Below are 16,230 nucleotides of genomic sequence, written 5' to 3' on the forward strand. Positions count from 1 at the left end.
TAAAGAGAAGTAATTGTATATTTGTACAAATACAAAGCCTACTTAACATTTGAGGCAAGCGACAGATTTTCCAATGTTATTCAACAGATAGAAATACTTATAGGAATCCTAAAATATTTACTGTTAATTATACAATTAAGCAATTTATTCTTGAAAACACTCTCATAGTAAAGCATTCAATGATTACAGACAAACGAAACGTCTCCTTCACCACCTTCCACCACCCACTGACTTCTTCCAGGGGCTAAGCACCATGGCTATTTGGATATTAATCCTTCCAAAGGCTCTCTCTGCACTTAAAAACATGTGTATGTTCCTAGACAAATGGATAATGTTTGAGTGCTTTGTTTCTATCAGAAATGCCATCATGTTGAACATACCATCTATTATACAAATTGCTTTGTTTGTTCAGAAACCTGCCCTGGGGATCTTTTCATGTTAGTGCATGTACATCCACATTAATTATTTTAAATGGCTGCATAGTATTCCATAGAATGAAAGTACCATCCTTTATGTGATCACTGTCTCCTTGATGAACATGTAGGTGGTATTTCACCTTCACCCACATAAGCAAGGCAGCTATGATCTTTGTTACAATGCCTCCTTAAAGAAATGCATTGAATTTCTCCAGAAGGGATGCCAGAATGGAGTTGCTTTGCTACAAGGAATGCAAACTTTGTATCTTAGCAGGTATTGCTATCATCTCTTTCCAGTGTGGCTGAACCCATTTTTGCACCCTCAGGAATGGGTGAGAGGCCATGATTCCCAACGCCAGTCCTTGATATTAAACTCATAATGATTTGTCTGTTTGAAGAGAAAACATTGTTTTTATTTAACATGCATTTCCCTACTACTAGCTAGCTAGAGCACCTTTTCATATGTTTTTCCCCTCATCTGGGAAGAAAACTTTTGCACATTTGAAAAATGTGGGTTATCTTTTTATTTTTTATTTTTTGCAGGAGCAGAACTTCTTTTCTAAGAGAAATTGCAAAAAGCAAGTAGCTACATACTAGACATTTTTCTTTATTTCAGAAAGTCATAAAAGCAATGGCTTGCATAGAAATAGAGAAAAAAAGGCTGTGGTGTGTGTACGTGCATGTTTTTTTTTCCATAGAGTGACGCTAACACCCACACACCTTTAGCAAATGGAGTGAAGCCCCCAAAGATCGCAAAGGCAAAGATGAAAGACAAAGAAAAGAAAGGCAGTTCTACTAGGCACTTTATAACAAGAAAAGCAACTTGCAACTAACATCTGAAATCTGGATTCCATGTTCTGCAGAGGGCTTTGTTTGCTTCCCATGGTCAACTACTTCCTGTAGAAATCCTTTCTACAGCAGGAGCTTGGGATTTGCTGGTGTTTATCAGTTGCCCACGTAAAGAAGTGATGTCAGCCTGTGGCCCCCACCTGGGGTTATCTAAGGGGCTCATCGCTTACTGGTACTGACTGAGACTGAGGAGCAGCCAGGTGGCAGCAAGGAATGGCAGGCCTAGGCTCATCAAATCACCCTCAACCGCAGTAGAATTTATCACCACAGTGCATCTCTTGGGGGAAAGCTGAAGTCTGGGAGCTTGAGAGAATTAGGTGTAAGAATGAGGGGTGCAGAGGGGCCAGAAAGGAAGGAGAAGGAGCTCCATCCTCTCTGGAGTTGGTTCTGATGCATGCGGAGGAGGCTATGGAGCAAATACAAGTATAAACCCCAAAGCTGGGCTGTGGTGTCGATCAGAGAACTCGGGGTGTGTGGCACACACGTTTAAGCTTCTGTTTAAATAGTGTTTTAAAAGATTGGCAAGGGAGAGGTCCAGACATTTTAGAAAACATCTGTGGGGTAGGTTGTGTTTCCACTCTTTGTGAATGTGGCTAGTAAGCTGAAACTCTCACTGAGGAGATGCTAATTTATGAGCCCAGTGAGATTTGCAACAAACCAGCCCAGGAATAGAACAGGGGATGGGTTGGTGAGCATGAGGGCTTCCTGGAGGGCTTGTTGAAGTGCAGATTACTGGGCCCCATCCGTAGGGTTTCTGCTTCATAGGTCTGAGGCACCTCACAGCTCTAACAAATTTCCAGGTAATATTGATGCTGCTGGTCTGGCGCACACACTTTGAGAACCACCAGGCTAGCGATGACTAGCTAGAGAAACTTTTAGCTGGGGAGACAACAGATGCTGTGACCTTTTGTAGATAGTTTGTGGCTGTGGTCTCTTCTCAGGCTGATGGGGGAGGGGATTGCAGATAATCAGAGGAATTGAGAAATGCTTTTATGACAAAGTTTTCAGATGGCAGATGAGGAGCAATGTTTGCCTGAAGTGCTTCCAAAGGCAAGTGAGGTTGAAGTAGGGCTGTGATGTCTTAGAAAGAGTATTCTAATCTAAACTGAGGGCCAGGGCCAAGATAAGATTAAGTATTAGTGAGAAAAAGAGCATATTCTACCCTGGTACTTATTTTTAAAATTATTAAGGGACTTCACTTGTAAAATCAAACTAATAAATACCACGACCACAGCTAAATGAAGATAAATAAGACTTAAGACAAACTTGTTCCTTGTTCTACTTTCCCCACTTCTAGTCCTATTCCCCAAACCAATTTTTCAAGCTTCTCAAACTTTACTGAGTACACAAACCCTGGGAATTTGTTAATGGCAGATTTGATTCAGTGGGCCTAGGGCAGGGCCTGAAATTCTGCATTTCTAACGAGCTCCTAGGTGATGCTAGTGTTGGTCTATGGGCCATGCATTTTACTGGGAGGTTTTAAATAATTCTTTTAGCTGTGTGTTTTGGTAATCAATGTTAGACATTCTTCATTTATTTCCTGTAATAATTTAAGAATATTTCATTTCTACGCCAGCCTTACTTGCCTTCCCATCTTTACATTACAGTTATATTTAGTATTTTTTATTAATATTAATAAACACTGCTGCAGTATAGTGACTGTAACGTTGTTCACTGCATAGTAAAGCAGTGAACTATTATAATTCATTTCTCATACAGCCTTTTGTTTTTCCTGGAGTTTCTAATTGTCTTTATTTTCTTCTTACAATGTCTTGCTCATAATAATCCTGTTTCCCCTCTCCCCTTGATAAAGCTCACCGTAACAGCTCATCTGTGAAGTCCTCTTTTGTCTGGAAGACCTCCATCTTTCCACAAATTCACACCAAACTAAACCAAACCAAGCCAAAACAAAACAAAACCTCTTCCTGCCTCTGAGCATTCCACGAGCTGTTCACTCCTCCTAGGATACCATCTCCTCCCTCCTATAATCTTCCCCCACAGGCTTATGTGCCACCTGTTGAAGTGTTACTCATTGCTCTGATCTGATATAACCTTTGTAATCAGTTTGCTTCCCTACCACCATCAGTAGTGATGGCTCCCTCTGCTTCCCTTTATCTCGTTTATTCCTCCATCACATGTGCATATGCATGCATACATGTATATATATATATACACACACACACATATGGGGGCCTCATCCACTCACTAATTCTACAAGTACTTATTAAGAGTTTACTACATGTCAACGATGTTTCTGCCTGTCTCACCATCTCCACTTTCTTTCTTGCTATTAGTCTCTTCCATCTTCATTCTTCATTAATATTCCCTTTGCTTTGCTTCCTATGCATCCCTCTCTTTCCTACATCTCTATTTTGGGAGATACATTTCTCTAAGGGTCCACAACTATTTCATGAAAATGATAGCCACTGAAAAAATCTGCATGCTTTCAGTGGTCATTTAAGGTTGTGGGGAGGTGAAGGGATGAGCATTTTGATGTTATACTATGTTGCTCTCCTGTGTACCTGCTGCTAAGTCCTTTATTTAATATATGATCATGCAACAGGTATGTGTGAAGGATGTGGACATTTTGCTATGGGGAGTGTATCTTTTAGAATAACTTCTTCTTAGGGGATACTCTGTCCTATGGCTTTGAATGGCTCTTCCTTCTCATACTTCAGCTCTGAGAATAAATGTCACCTCATCAGAGAGGCCTTCTCCCATCTGAAGTACTCTATTCCGTCCTCTTCCCACCACTCAGCCATCCTCTATCACATCACCCTGTTAGGTACATTAATTTCATTGATGTCTCCAACTAATAGTATCCCTGTATCTATACCCTTTGAAATTGACTTTGTAGTTCTTCCCATTGAGAGGTGGTGTCTGTCTCCCCACGCCTTGAATCTGGGCTGACTTTGTGACTTGTCTTGACCAATAGTATGCAACAAAGTGATGGTGTGGCAGTTCTGAGCCCAGACCTTCAGAGTCATTGTGTATTTCTCTCTCTAGAACCTTATCATCATCACCATCTGTCCAAACCCAGACTAGCCATCTGGGGAATGGGAGGCACATGGACCAGTGCTAACACCATCCTGTACAGCTAACCCCTAGTTAACTTTCTAGCTGGCTACAAACACCTGGGCTAGCAGGCCCAACTGAGGTCAGCTAAGGTTAGCTGAAGAACTTCTCAACTGAGCCCAGCTTAAAGTACAACTTGTAGAATCATGAGCTAAATAAATAATTGTTGTTTAAGCCACTACATTCTGGAACAGTTTGTTACGCAGCAATAGCTTACTGATACATCCTGTTTATTTCCTTTAGAGCTCTTATCACTGTCTAACATTAGCTTCTTTATTTGTTTACTTTTTCTCTCTCTCTCCCTTTGAAGTGAGCTCTATGAGCTCTATTAGGGTATGCCCTTTGTCTGTTTGGTTCATTACTGTATTCTTAGTATTTAGAATAGTGTCTGACTGTAGCAGGTGCAAAATCAGTTTTGAGTAAATGAATAAATGAATTAACATACCATTTGCAAATGCTTAGTGTGTTGCTGTGTATCAGGGGGAGTATCTAATAACTGAGTTGATGGAAGAAAAGCAGAATTTTGAATTAGTTCTGGATTCAAATCCTGACTCTAGCACTTATTAGCTATATGACCTTGGACAAATCCCTTGATCTCTCTGAGTTTCAATTTCATTGTCTATAAAGCATAAACACAAAAGTAATATCTGGCCAGGTGCAGTGGCACACGCCTGTAATCCTAGCACCTTGGGAGGCCAAGACAGGAGGAGTTCAAGCCCAGGAGTTCAAGACCAGCCTAGGCAACATAGTGAGACTCTGTCTCTACAAAACATACAAAAAAAAAAAAAAGAAAGAAAAAGAAAGAAAGAAACAAAAGCAAAAACAATATTCATCTACATGGTGGTTGTGAAGCTCAAATGTGAAAATTATTTTGTAAATTGTGAAATATTGTACCAATTTTATTTGTTGTTTTAAGTTTGACACAGAGTAGAAGGCATTTTATTCTTTTATTTTTTGGTTCTCTGGGTGAAGAAATGCCCTAATGTAAATTTTTAAATTTGTGGAACAAAGTGTCTCTTTAGAGGATGTGACTTATATAAAAGGAAGGGGAGGAAAAAATTATGGCCTTTGAAATTAGTGGAATCCCAGCTACCACTACTGTGTGATCTTAGGACATTTGGTTAGCTGCTCAAAGACTCAACTTGCTTTTCTAAGAAGGATGCAAAGTCTCTTATAACTTATTATGGGATTTGAATAAGATAGAGTTTGTAAAACTCTTGGCACAAACTCGGTGCTCAGTCCATTCACTTGCTTTCTCTTTCCTGGACGAGGGTGGGAATCACAGTCAAGTGAAGCCTGAGGCTCTTGACGCTCAGGGACATAGGACAGCTCAAAGGCTTTGGGATGTTTAAGAAGGAGGGTTGTGAGAAGGAGGAATCCAGGGTAATTTAGTGAGACACACCTTTCATTTGGTTGGATTCGAATGATGTTCCTGCGTTGGTCATTTACTGGATTTCTCTGTAGTGTTTAGAAATGAATTCTTTTCATAACAAAAGGATGAGCGTTGTTGCTTTGGCACCGTGTGAGTGCCAAACTCACAGATTACAGCAATCCTAGGAAATAGTTATTAGTGTCCCTGTTTTACAAAAGAGAAATCTGAGGCTGTGAGACACAGACCACCCTGCAAGCAAGTGTAGAGCTGGATAGACCCCAGATGTAATCATGATACCCTGACACACTTCAGTAGAAAATACCTCCACTGAGCATCGCCATGTGCCAGGCGCTGGCTTGACTCTTTCCTGTATTAGTTCTTTTTCCTCTCACAGCAATCCCTTGAAGGGAGTAGTATCATTCTATTTTATAGATACGGAAAGTGTCTTGCCCAGGGTGACCTAGTAAAGCACAGTCTTGACACCAAAGCCTGTGATCCTGGCTCAGTTCATACGTGCCCATTCCTGGAGATGCAGGGTGGGGAAAAGTTCAAGAAATTTGATAGATGGTAGAAACCTTAAAATGAAAAGAGAAATGAGCTAAATCTTTGAGGTGGAAAGGAAGGCTGGACCTGGCTGGGGTAGTCGCAGGACTGGGGAGTGGAAGGGTAACTATTCCCCCAGCCTTCCTCCGGGCTCTCTTCAAAGCCCCCTGGACACAAGACAGCAGGGATGGAAGCTGAGACAACAGCTGTCTCTTCCTTAGGTCATCTCAAATATAGGGCGAGAAAAGGCTTCCTCAATGCATATCAGAGGAAGAGAAAAGTAGGAGGGGATCCCAACTCCTGCAACCCAAGATATAGCGAATAAAATACGCGAAACTATTGAAAAACTCCAAGTTTAAAAGATACTGAATAGACCTCTTTCCAGTAGGGCTTCTCAGGACCTGAGTGCTGCTTCGCCTTTTTTACAAAGAACCTCCCTTTTTTTTTTTTTTTTGAGACGGAGTTTCGCTCTTGTTGCCCAGGCTGGAGTGCAACGGCACAAGCTGGGCTCACTGCAACCTCAGCCTCCCGGGTTCAAGCAATTCTCCTGCCTCAGCCTCCCGACTAGCTGGGACTACAGGCACACACCACCACACCCGGCTAATTTTTGTATTTTTAGTAGAGACGGGATTTCACCATGTTGGTCAGACTGGTCTCGAACTCCTGACCTCAGGTGATCCGCCTGCCTCGGACCCCCAAAGTGCTGGGTTTACAGGCATAAACCACTGTGCCCAGCCACAAAGCACCTCCTTTTGCTGGATACCTGCCCACAGAACTCTGTTTGGGAGGGCTGCTAGGCATTGTTTTCATTTTTCTTTGGCAAATTTTTTCCAAATATGGTTAATACTGAAAATTGGACTGTTATTTCTAAGATGAAACTCCATGAGTAATCTGAGTCCTGTGGTGGGGTCTTTTTTTAAAAGCATAATTTATTTTATTTATCAGTTTTTTTTTTTTTTTTTGAAACAGAGTCCAGCTTTGTTGCCCAGGCTGGAGTGCAGTGGCTCAATCCTGGTGCACTGCAACCTCTGCCTCCTAGGTTCAAGTGATTCTCCTGCCTCAGCCTCCTGAGAAACTGGAATTACAGACACCTGCCACCATGCCTGGCTAATTTTTGTATTTTTAGTAGAGGCGGGGTTTCACTATGTTGGCCAGGCTGGTCTCAAACTCTTGGCCTCCAATGATCCACCCACTTCGGCCTCCCAGAGCGTTGGGATTACAGGCGTGAGCCACCATGCCCAGCCTGTTTATTAGTTTTTAACTGACAAATAATAATTGCATTTATGGGGTACAATGTGATGTGTCTACATTGTGAAAAGATTAAATGAAGCTAATTAATATATTCCTCACCTCACCCACTTATTTTTTTTCGTGGTGAGAATGTTTAAAAATCTATTCTTTCACTAATTTTGGAATATACAAAACATTATTATTAACTATGGCCAGCACCAGCCTGAGGCCTGAAGCTTTCCTGTGGGTTTCCATTGCAGGGGCCTGACCTTTTGATGTGATTGTTTTGATGTGGCCATTTAGAAACTGAGGCTATTTTCATGTAGCTATTTTGATGCTATGGAAATTTTCTGACTTTTCAAAAACTAGCCACTGAACTTTCAGCTTTTGAAAAAATGATCAAGTGTTAATATACTATAGGGCCAGGGAGGGCAGGAATTGGCGCCATAGAAAAAGTGAGGCAGAGCGCGACTAGGGGATGGGGCCCGATTCAAATGTACATTTCTTATTTAAAAAATTAAACATGTAAAGTTCTGATTTTTAGGGTCACAAAAGGCCCCCACGTGAAAAAAAAAGCCCCTCTATGAAAGACACTGTTAAGAGAAGGAGAAGACAAGCCCCAGACTGGGAGAAAGTATTTGCAAAAGACACATCTGATAAAGGAATTTTATCCATAATATACAAAGAACACTTAAAACTCAACAATAAGAAAATGAGTAACCCAACTAACAAAGGGGCAAAAGACCTAAAGAGATACTTCACTGAAGAAGATATGCGGATGGGAAATAAGCATATGAAAATACGTTCGACATCATAGGTCATTAGGGAACTTCGAATTAAAGCCACACACCTATTAGAATAGCCCAGGCCCTGAACACATAGCACCAAATGCTGGCAATGATATGGAGCATCAGGAACTCTTATTGCTGGTGGGAATGCAAAATGGTACAGCCACTTTGGAAGAGAGTTTGGCAGCTTCTTACAAAACTAAACATATTCTTACCATATGATCTAGCAATCGTGCTTCTCAGTATGTACCTAAATGAGCTGAAACTTACGACCACACAAAGATCTGCACACAGATGTTCACGGCAGCTTTATTCATAACTGCCCAAACCTGGAAGGAACCAAGATGTCCTTCAGCAGGTGAATGGATTAATAAACTGTGACACATCCAGACAATAGTATATTACTCAACACTAAAAAGAAATGAGCTAGCAAGCCATGAAAAGACATGGAGGAACCTTAAGTCCATACCAGTAAGTGAGAGAAGCCAATCTGAAAAGGCTATATACTGTCCGATTCCAACTAATATGACATTCTGGAAAGGAAAAACTGGAAACAGTAAAAAGGTCAGTGGTTGCCAGGAGTAAGGTGGAAGAGAGGGACGAATAGGTGGAGTACAGAGGATCCTTAGGGCAACGAAACTATTCTGTATGATATTTTAATGGTGGATACATGTCATACATTTGTCCAAACCCACAAAGTGTTCAATACAAAGAGTGAACCCAAACGCAAACTACTTTGGGTGATAGTGATGTATGGGTGTAGATGAACTGATTCTAACAAATGCGCCACTCTGATGCAGGATGTTGATAGTGGGAAGGCTGCACATGTGCTGCGAGAGCGGATATATAGGAACTCTCTGTACCTTCTGCTCTATTTTGCTGTGAACCTAAAACTGCTCTAAAAAATAAAGCCTATTTAAAAACCCCAACATTATTAACTAGAATTAATGATAAAAATATGTATTTAAAAAAACCCATCAGCACTTCTCACTGAATAATGATGACCATCACTGCAAACATTCCCTGGGTGACATTTAGTGTGTGTGTCCTTCCATCAGGGGTGGCAAGAGGGATGGATGTAAGCACCCTGAATCCACCATGATGCCTCCCTACAGGCAGAGATCCAGAGAAGGGACAGTGACAGGCAGACCTGAGGGTGGATCCTGTGGTGGCCTAGGCCAGCCTAGCCAAGGCAAGGCTCTCATCTAGACGTTTGGTTCTGGTGCCTGCAGAACCAAAGGTTTTGCTGTTTTTTTTTGTTGTTGTTGTTGTTTCCCATGCAGAGGTCAGTGATCTGTTAAAAATGGAAATCGGGGCCGGGCGTGGTGGCTCAAGCCTGTAATCCCAGCACTTTGGGAGGCCGAGACGAGCGAATCACGAGGTCAGGAGATCAAGACCATCCTGGCTAACACGGTGAAACCCCATCTCTACTAAAAAATACAAAAAACTAGCCGAGCGAGGTGGCGGGCGCCTGTAGTCCCAGCTACTCGGGAGGCTGAGGCAGGAGAATGGCGTGAACCCGGGAGGCGGAGCTTGCAGTGAGCTGAGATCCAGCCACTGCACTCCAGCCTGGGCGACAGAGCGAGACTCTGTCTCAAAAAAAAAAAAAAAAAAGGAAATCGGGCTCATGCCTGTAATCCCGGCACTTTGGGAGGCCGAGGCGGGCCGATCATGAGGTCAGGAGATGGAGATCATCCTGGCTAACATGGTGAAACCCCGTCTCTACTAAAAATACAAAAAAAAAAAAAAAAAAAAAAATTAGCCAGGCCTGATGGCAGGTACCTGTAGTCCCAGCTACTTGGGAGGCTGAGGCAGGGGAATGGCGTGAACCCGGGAGGCGGAGCTTGCAGTGAGTGGATATCATGCCACTGCACTCCAGCCTGGGCGACAAAGGAGACTCCATCTCAACAAAAAAAAAAAAAAAAAGGAAATCACTCTAGGTGCGGTGGCTCAGGCCTGTGATCCCAGCACTTTGGGAGGCTGAGGTGGGTGGATCACAAGGTCAGGAGTTTGAGACCAGCCTGGCCCATATGCTGAAACCCCATCTCTACTAAAAACACAAAAATTAGCTGGGTGTGTGGTGGGTGCCTGTAATTCCAGCTACTTAGGAGGCTGAGGCAGGAGAATCACTTGAACCCGGGAGGCAGAGGTCGCAGTGAGCCAAGATCATGCCCCTGCATTCCAGTCTGGGCCACAGAGCAAGATTCTATCTCAAAAAAAAAAAAAGAAAAAAAAAAAAAAGGAAATCAGATCATGTTATCACCTATATAAGTCCCTTCGGTAGCTTTCCAGACACCTGGCATCAGGTGAAAACTACTGACCCAACCTCCAGCCTCAATGCCTGACATGCTCATGCCCCTCCAACTGATCTGGCTGCCCCTCACTGCGCCCTGTCTTCCTGTATGTTGGTCTTTCTTGTCCTTGCATATGTCGAATTCTTCCTGCCAGCTGTTCCCTCTGCTGATAATGGCTGCTCCAATCTTCACATTGATGGGAACTTCTTGTCATTCAGCCCTTAAGTGTCACTTGTAGTGGGCCTTTCCCAGACCATCCAGTATGAGGGCCCTCTCCCAGGCCACCCCTTCCATCACCTCTCTCTGTTCTTATTCTCTGCATGGCATTTGCCGCTATTTAATGTGCTCTGTCTTGCTGACTGCTACATCCGACCTCTGAGAACAGTGACAGCAAATAGTAGGAGCTTGACAAATACATGTTGAATGAAGGATTCCAATGAGATCTTTCAATGAGATAATGTGTGTGAGGGCAGAAGGGATGATTTTTATCATTAATAGATGAGACAAATAAAAATAAAAAATCCTCTGACTGGTCTCATGACTCAGGTGCTGCAAGCACAAAACTTCAGGAGTTGAGGATGACACGTATTTCCCTTATAAACAGCTTGCATTCTGCAACAGCTTGGCAGCCACACCACTGAACTCTTGACCGCCCCTCTGAGCTACAGTGGAGAACATCTAACGACCTGCTAGACACCTTCACTTCAACACCTCAGCCATATCACATCCAGTGCTGCATCCATCACTATCCGCCAAAACCAACATCTTCTCCCACGCGCTTGCTCAATTAAACATACCCGAGTCTTCCCAGAGCCTCCGACTGGTTTTGCTCTCTCCCTCCTGCAACATCTCGTCATTTGGCAGCTCCTGCGGGGCACTTGGCCATGTCTGTGCTGTCCCTCTCATTCCTGCTGCTGCTGCTGCAGGGTGCGGGCCCCCCCTCCTCTCTCTCTCTCACTCTCTGAGAATTACCTCCTAGCTGGCACCCCGACCTTCAGGGGCTATTCATGGTAATAGCATTTAGCAAAAATGACTCCTTTCTCCTCATTCCTGTCCTTTAAGGGTTTTGATTGCTAACTGCGACACACGAGGAATGTAAAGTATCTACAGGTATTCCAGAAAACCAGTATAGCTAAAGCCTGCCCTGGCTTGAGTGCTACTGGGAAAGGAAGAGCTCACCTCCAGCACCCTTCACGCCCATGCAGAGGGGAGTGAGTCTGCCACAGGCCAGCCGCCCTGGCTTGCATCATAATGTGAGTTATCTAAGGCTAGAGCTGAGGTAGAAATATTAGCTGCTGAATAGTAGGTTCGTCTGGACCTGTACAATCCACTAGGGGGGCCATTGGCCATGTTGGCTGTTTACATTTCCATTTAAGCTAATTGCAATTAAATAAAAATTTTAAAAAGATCAGTTTCTCAGTCACACGAACCACAGTGTCGTGTTCAGTAGCTATATGTGGCCACACACTGGACAGATAGCTATACAATATTTCCATCATTGCGGAAAGTGCTATTAGATGGCTCTATTCTAGATCCCCAGGACTTATATCAGGTTAATTTTTTGCATTAATTTAGTCAGAAGATGTTTAATATTCTCCTAGAATGTGCTGCTGGGCTTCAACTGTGGCCAGTATCCACATAGTCCCTTTCCTCATGGATTAGTGGAGAAAAAAGGGTCCTTACAGATTTTATTCCTTGGAAATTTGAACCTAGGACTCTTATTCCCTGTACTGATCACACTGTCACCACCAACTACTAACTGCCTCCAGACACTTTGGCTTTCCAAGTCAAGATAAGACGTTAATCAATGAAAAGTAGAAAGATAGCATTGTCCTCTTCCAAAGACCCCAATATGCTTTTGAAATATGACTTTCCCAGTATGTATGGGAGGCTAAGGAAGGAGGAGAACAAGATTACAAATCCATAGTAGTTTTCAACTTGGGGAACCTAAAAAGTAGAGGACTGAAGTAAAATTAATTTTTCCTGTGCCAGAGACTGTGCTAGACACTTGGTATATTGGAATGAACAAGAGATAACCGACTTGATCATATATTGGAATGAGCAGACTCAGCACTCCTGTTGGCCCCTGCAACAAAGTCAGCTTGGGTCTTTTCTCTGTTACAGGTATCAGGGTTGTGCATTGCAGTTTCTAGTCCACAGTTATTCCTGAAATGCTCTTCAGTTGCCAGGTATAGCACTTGGTCCAGAACTCAAAGGGGATGCTTTTATTATTATTATTGTTGTTGTTGTTGTTATTGTTATTATTAAACATTTAAAAAATATTTCTTTTCATAGAATGCATTTTCCAATTACAGATTCCTATAGTGGGAAAATAACAATTTATTACTTATAGTTTTATATTTGTGGACAGATCGTTTTAGAACAAGTAAAACACATTTGAGAATGAATTCTTAGTTTAGAATTTGTAATATTTTGATACTTCTACAAGGGGGACCTTGCCCTTAAATGGAACTTTGCTATACTCAGAAGCATTCCAGGCTTTTCTTCCTAGGATTTCAAAATTCATAATGTGAGATATCAGCATTTCCTAATTTTCAAGTTCCCTAGTATATGTGACCATCAGTAGCTGGTGTCTGCTGAATAGAGAGGGAAGTTTTTGGAAATTAAACACTGTCTCATTTTCTGCAAAGTTTTTATTCATGATTTAACAGTATTTCTCTTTGTCCATTACTCCCAAGGCAAGTACAGAAGAAATTTGATCATGTATTAATAATAATAAAGCTGGATTCTCTTTAAGAGATTGATAAATTCAAAGGCAAAAGCTCATATATCATGTTGAGTTATATGTGAGTCTTGTAAGAAGCTGGGAGGCAGCCCCATTAACTCACCAGAATACAGACCTCAGTCTCACAATTTCTTGGACATAATTCCTCTCAAACCTTTTCCTCAAAGATTACATTCTGAAAATAGTCTCGCGATTAAGAGAAGAAGGCTGTCCACCAATGGATTTATCTGTTATTTCTTCCTTATTGTGAGTTGAATGGCATGACAAAGTGAAAACAAAGAGGCATGCATTAATTCTTCAAAGTATAAGTCAAAAAGGTCAGCGCTTCCACAGTGTGGCAGCGTCTTTGCAGATGCCCACATCATGATAGTTGAAAGAGCAAAGCCCAGTAAAGGCTAAGGCTGAAAGCCAAAAGGCCTGCCTTGGCAGCTTGCTGCAATGCATCCGCATGAACACAGCCAGGAACAACTTGTCCAAGGCCCCTAGACCATGAAGAGTGAGGGGTGTAGCCACGGATTAGGCCATCACAGAGCAGGGTTTCAGATAAGCAGCTGGAAGCATGCCCAGGAGCAAAACACTGACAATCTGCTCACTAGTCCAGTGGAAAGACGCAGCCTTGGAACCAGAAAGGTGGCTCAGTGACAAATGAATGTGCTGCACTCCACGCCATTCTGCGGTAGGTTGAGTCCTGAAGAAATCCTGAGATCTGAGCAGGTCTGACCACTGGGGCTCGCAGGAACAGAGCGCAGCCTCCTTGGGCACCACAGAGGGCACTCAGCCTCTAGAGAACCCCCATCTCTTCCCTCAGGGTGTACTTATACTGCCCTGTCTTCCAGAACTCACCTTTGGCAGGGTGAGAATGCAAGAGAGAAACAGCCCTTAGAGAAGGGGACCAGCAACATTTTATGGTGTCACCCAGCTCTGAATTCTAGTTGCAAAGAAAGAAACACAGCAAAGAAAACAAGAGGATAGGGCTTTTTCTCCAAGGAATGAACCTAAACTAGGTTGCAGCAAAGGGAGTCACATTTGCACAGGCCCCTTTGAGAAAACGGAAGTTCTCTCCATGACTTCCTTGCGTCTTCCCTTCTCCCCAGCCTCATGATCCTCTCTGCATCCCAGGAGAGGGCGTGTGAGTGCTCTAGAGCAGCTGCTCTTCCAGACCTTGACAGAAGAGCCTACCTAAGCTTCCCCACCTCACCTGGACCATGGGGACCCGTGTGGAGGAGGGAGTCTTCCCACCCTGGTGCATTTACCCCCGCTTCTCCTCTTCCCTGACCGCCTGTCTCACCTCCTTCCTCCTCCAAGCCTCACTCCAACGGTCTAGGGGTAAGCAGTGTCTACCTTGTATGCTCTTACCTGATGAAGAAACAGCCTGAGTCAATAGAAGGGAGAAGCACAGCCTCTTCTTCACCCAAGACACTTGCAATAGTGCGTGTCTCACCTTGCGGCAAGCTTTCCAAGCATGCAATCAAACACGGGGGAGAAACAAATTCAGTCAAGAAAGTCAAGTAAGGGAACATTTTCTTCCCTCTAGCACCAGTTCCTTTTGTGTCTTTATTTGTCAAGTGAGAGGGAGGAGTGAGAGGCCAGAGTATCTGGCCGGTTCTCAGTTATGTATAGTTTCAGGCACCATTTATGTGCAATGAGCGCTGGTCGAAGGAAGGGAATTTCACGGCTCACTCGCACCGCTGTTCCTTCAAGGCTGATGAATCAGACATCTCTTTCGTTCTTACTGTGCATGCCCTTTACTTTTCATATGGCCTATTTGTTGGCCTTTTCCCATTTAGACAATAAACCCAAGCGCACCTCCTGCATCCCTTTGCTCTATGGGAACTGAGGGTGATGAAGGGAACATGTGCCTGGGAGTACCACGCCATGAGAGAGCAGCATTGAGTCCTCGGGACAATAAATACACTGAGAGGTGGAAATTAACATCCACAAGAGTGTAGTCGTGATTTTCCCCCAGAACAAATATATAACAGGGATCTTTGTCATAACAGTGACAGGAAATCATTAACCACATGAGGATTGAAGTCTCCACTGTAGCAGTGGATGGGAAGACTTCACCTGTGAGCTTCATTCAAAATGCAATATTTTGTATATTTAGCTTTTTTCAAAGTTTCACCAAAATACCTGTAATTAATACAATTTATTGTATTATCTGTGTAAATGTATCTGATGTGTAAAACCTTACTAGATTTGCCCCAATTTGAAGGTGTCTGTGGCTTTCCAGCACTCCATGTGTTCCTAGCCACATCTCACAGGCAGACTTTCTAAAGTAGTGCCATTCAATAGCACTGTCGGCGACGATGGACAGGTTCTGTATCTGCATCGTCCATGGGATAGCCGCTAGCTACATGTGGCTATTGAGCACTTGAAATATACCTGGCATGACTGAGAAACTAGTTAACACTTAAAACATTTTTCTTTTTTGATACAAGGTCTCACTTTGTCACCCAGGCTGGAGTGTAGTGGTGCAATCTTGGCTCACTACAACCTCTGCCTCCTGATCCTTCCACCTCAGCTTCCCTGAGTATCTGGGACTACAAACACAGGCCACCATGCCTGCCTAATGGTTTGTGTTTTTTGTAGAGATGAGGTTTTGCCATGTTGCCCGGGCTGTTTTTGAACTCCTAGGCTCTGCTTAGTGATCTGCCCTCCTCGGCCTCTCAGAGTGCTGGGACTACAGAGGTGAGCCACTGAACTGGCCCTAGTTAACAATTTAATTAATTTAAATTTAAATAGGCATATCTGCCTAGTAGCTACTGTGTTGGATAGCACAGCCCTCTGGGGTTCTGGTACATCTGTCAAGGCCAGAAAAGGTATGTTGTGATGGATAGTGCTACATCTGCCACAGGGTGGTAATCTGATACAGGCCTGCTCGGGTGACACCACCCAAAGAAATCTCATCAATGTG

The 16,230-nt window shown here is 43.2% G+C and overlaps 1 long non-coding RNA gene and 1 pseudogene across 1 annotated transcript in view; both read right to left on the bottom strand.

Moving 5' to 3' along the window:
- Window positions 1–13,631: 13,631 nt before the first annotated feature.
- On the bottom strand, window positions 13,632–14,109 carry LOC123571834 (succinate dehydrogenase [ubiquinone] cytochrome b small subunit, mitochondrial pseudogene; annotated as a pseudogene).
- Window positions 14,110–14,668: 559 nt separating this feature from the next.
- Window positions 14,669–16,230, bottom strand: part of LOC141409674 (uncharacterized) — a 33,967-nt gene continuing 32,405 nt past the window's right edge. Inside the window, exon 3 of the long non-coding RNA XR_012431072.1 lies at window positions 14,669–14,765. This is a non-coding gene — a long non-coding RNA (uncharacterized lncRNA). The remainder of the gene's footprint in view (window positions 14,766–16,230) is intronic.

The sequence above is a fragment of the Macaca fascicularis genome, chromosome 2 (assembly GCF_037993035.2).
Source record: "Macaca fascicularis isolate 582-1 chromosome 2, T2T-MFA8v1.1".
Taxonomy (NCBI): Eukaryota; Metazoa; Chordata; class Mammalia; order Primates; family Cercopithecidae; genus Macaca; species Macaca fascicularis.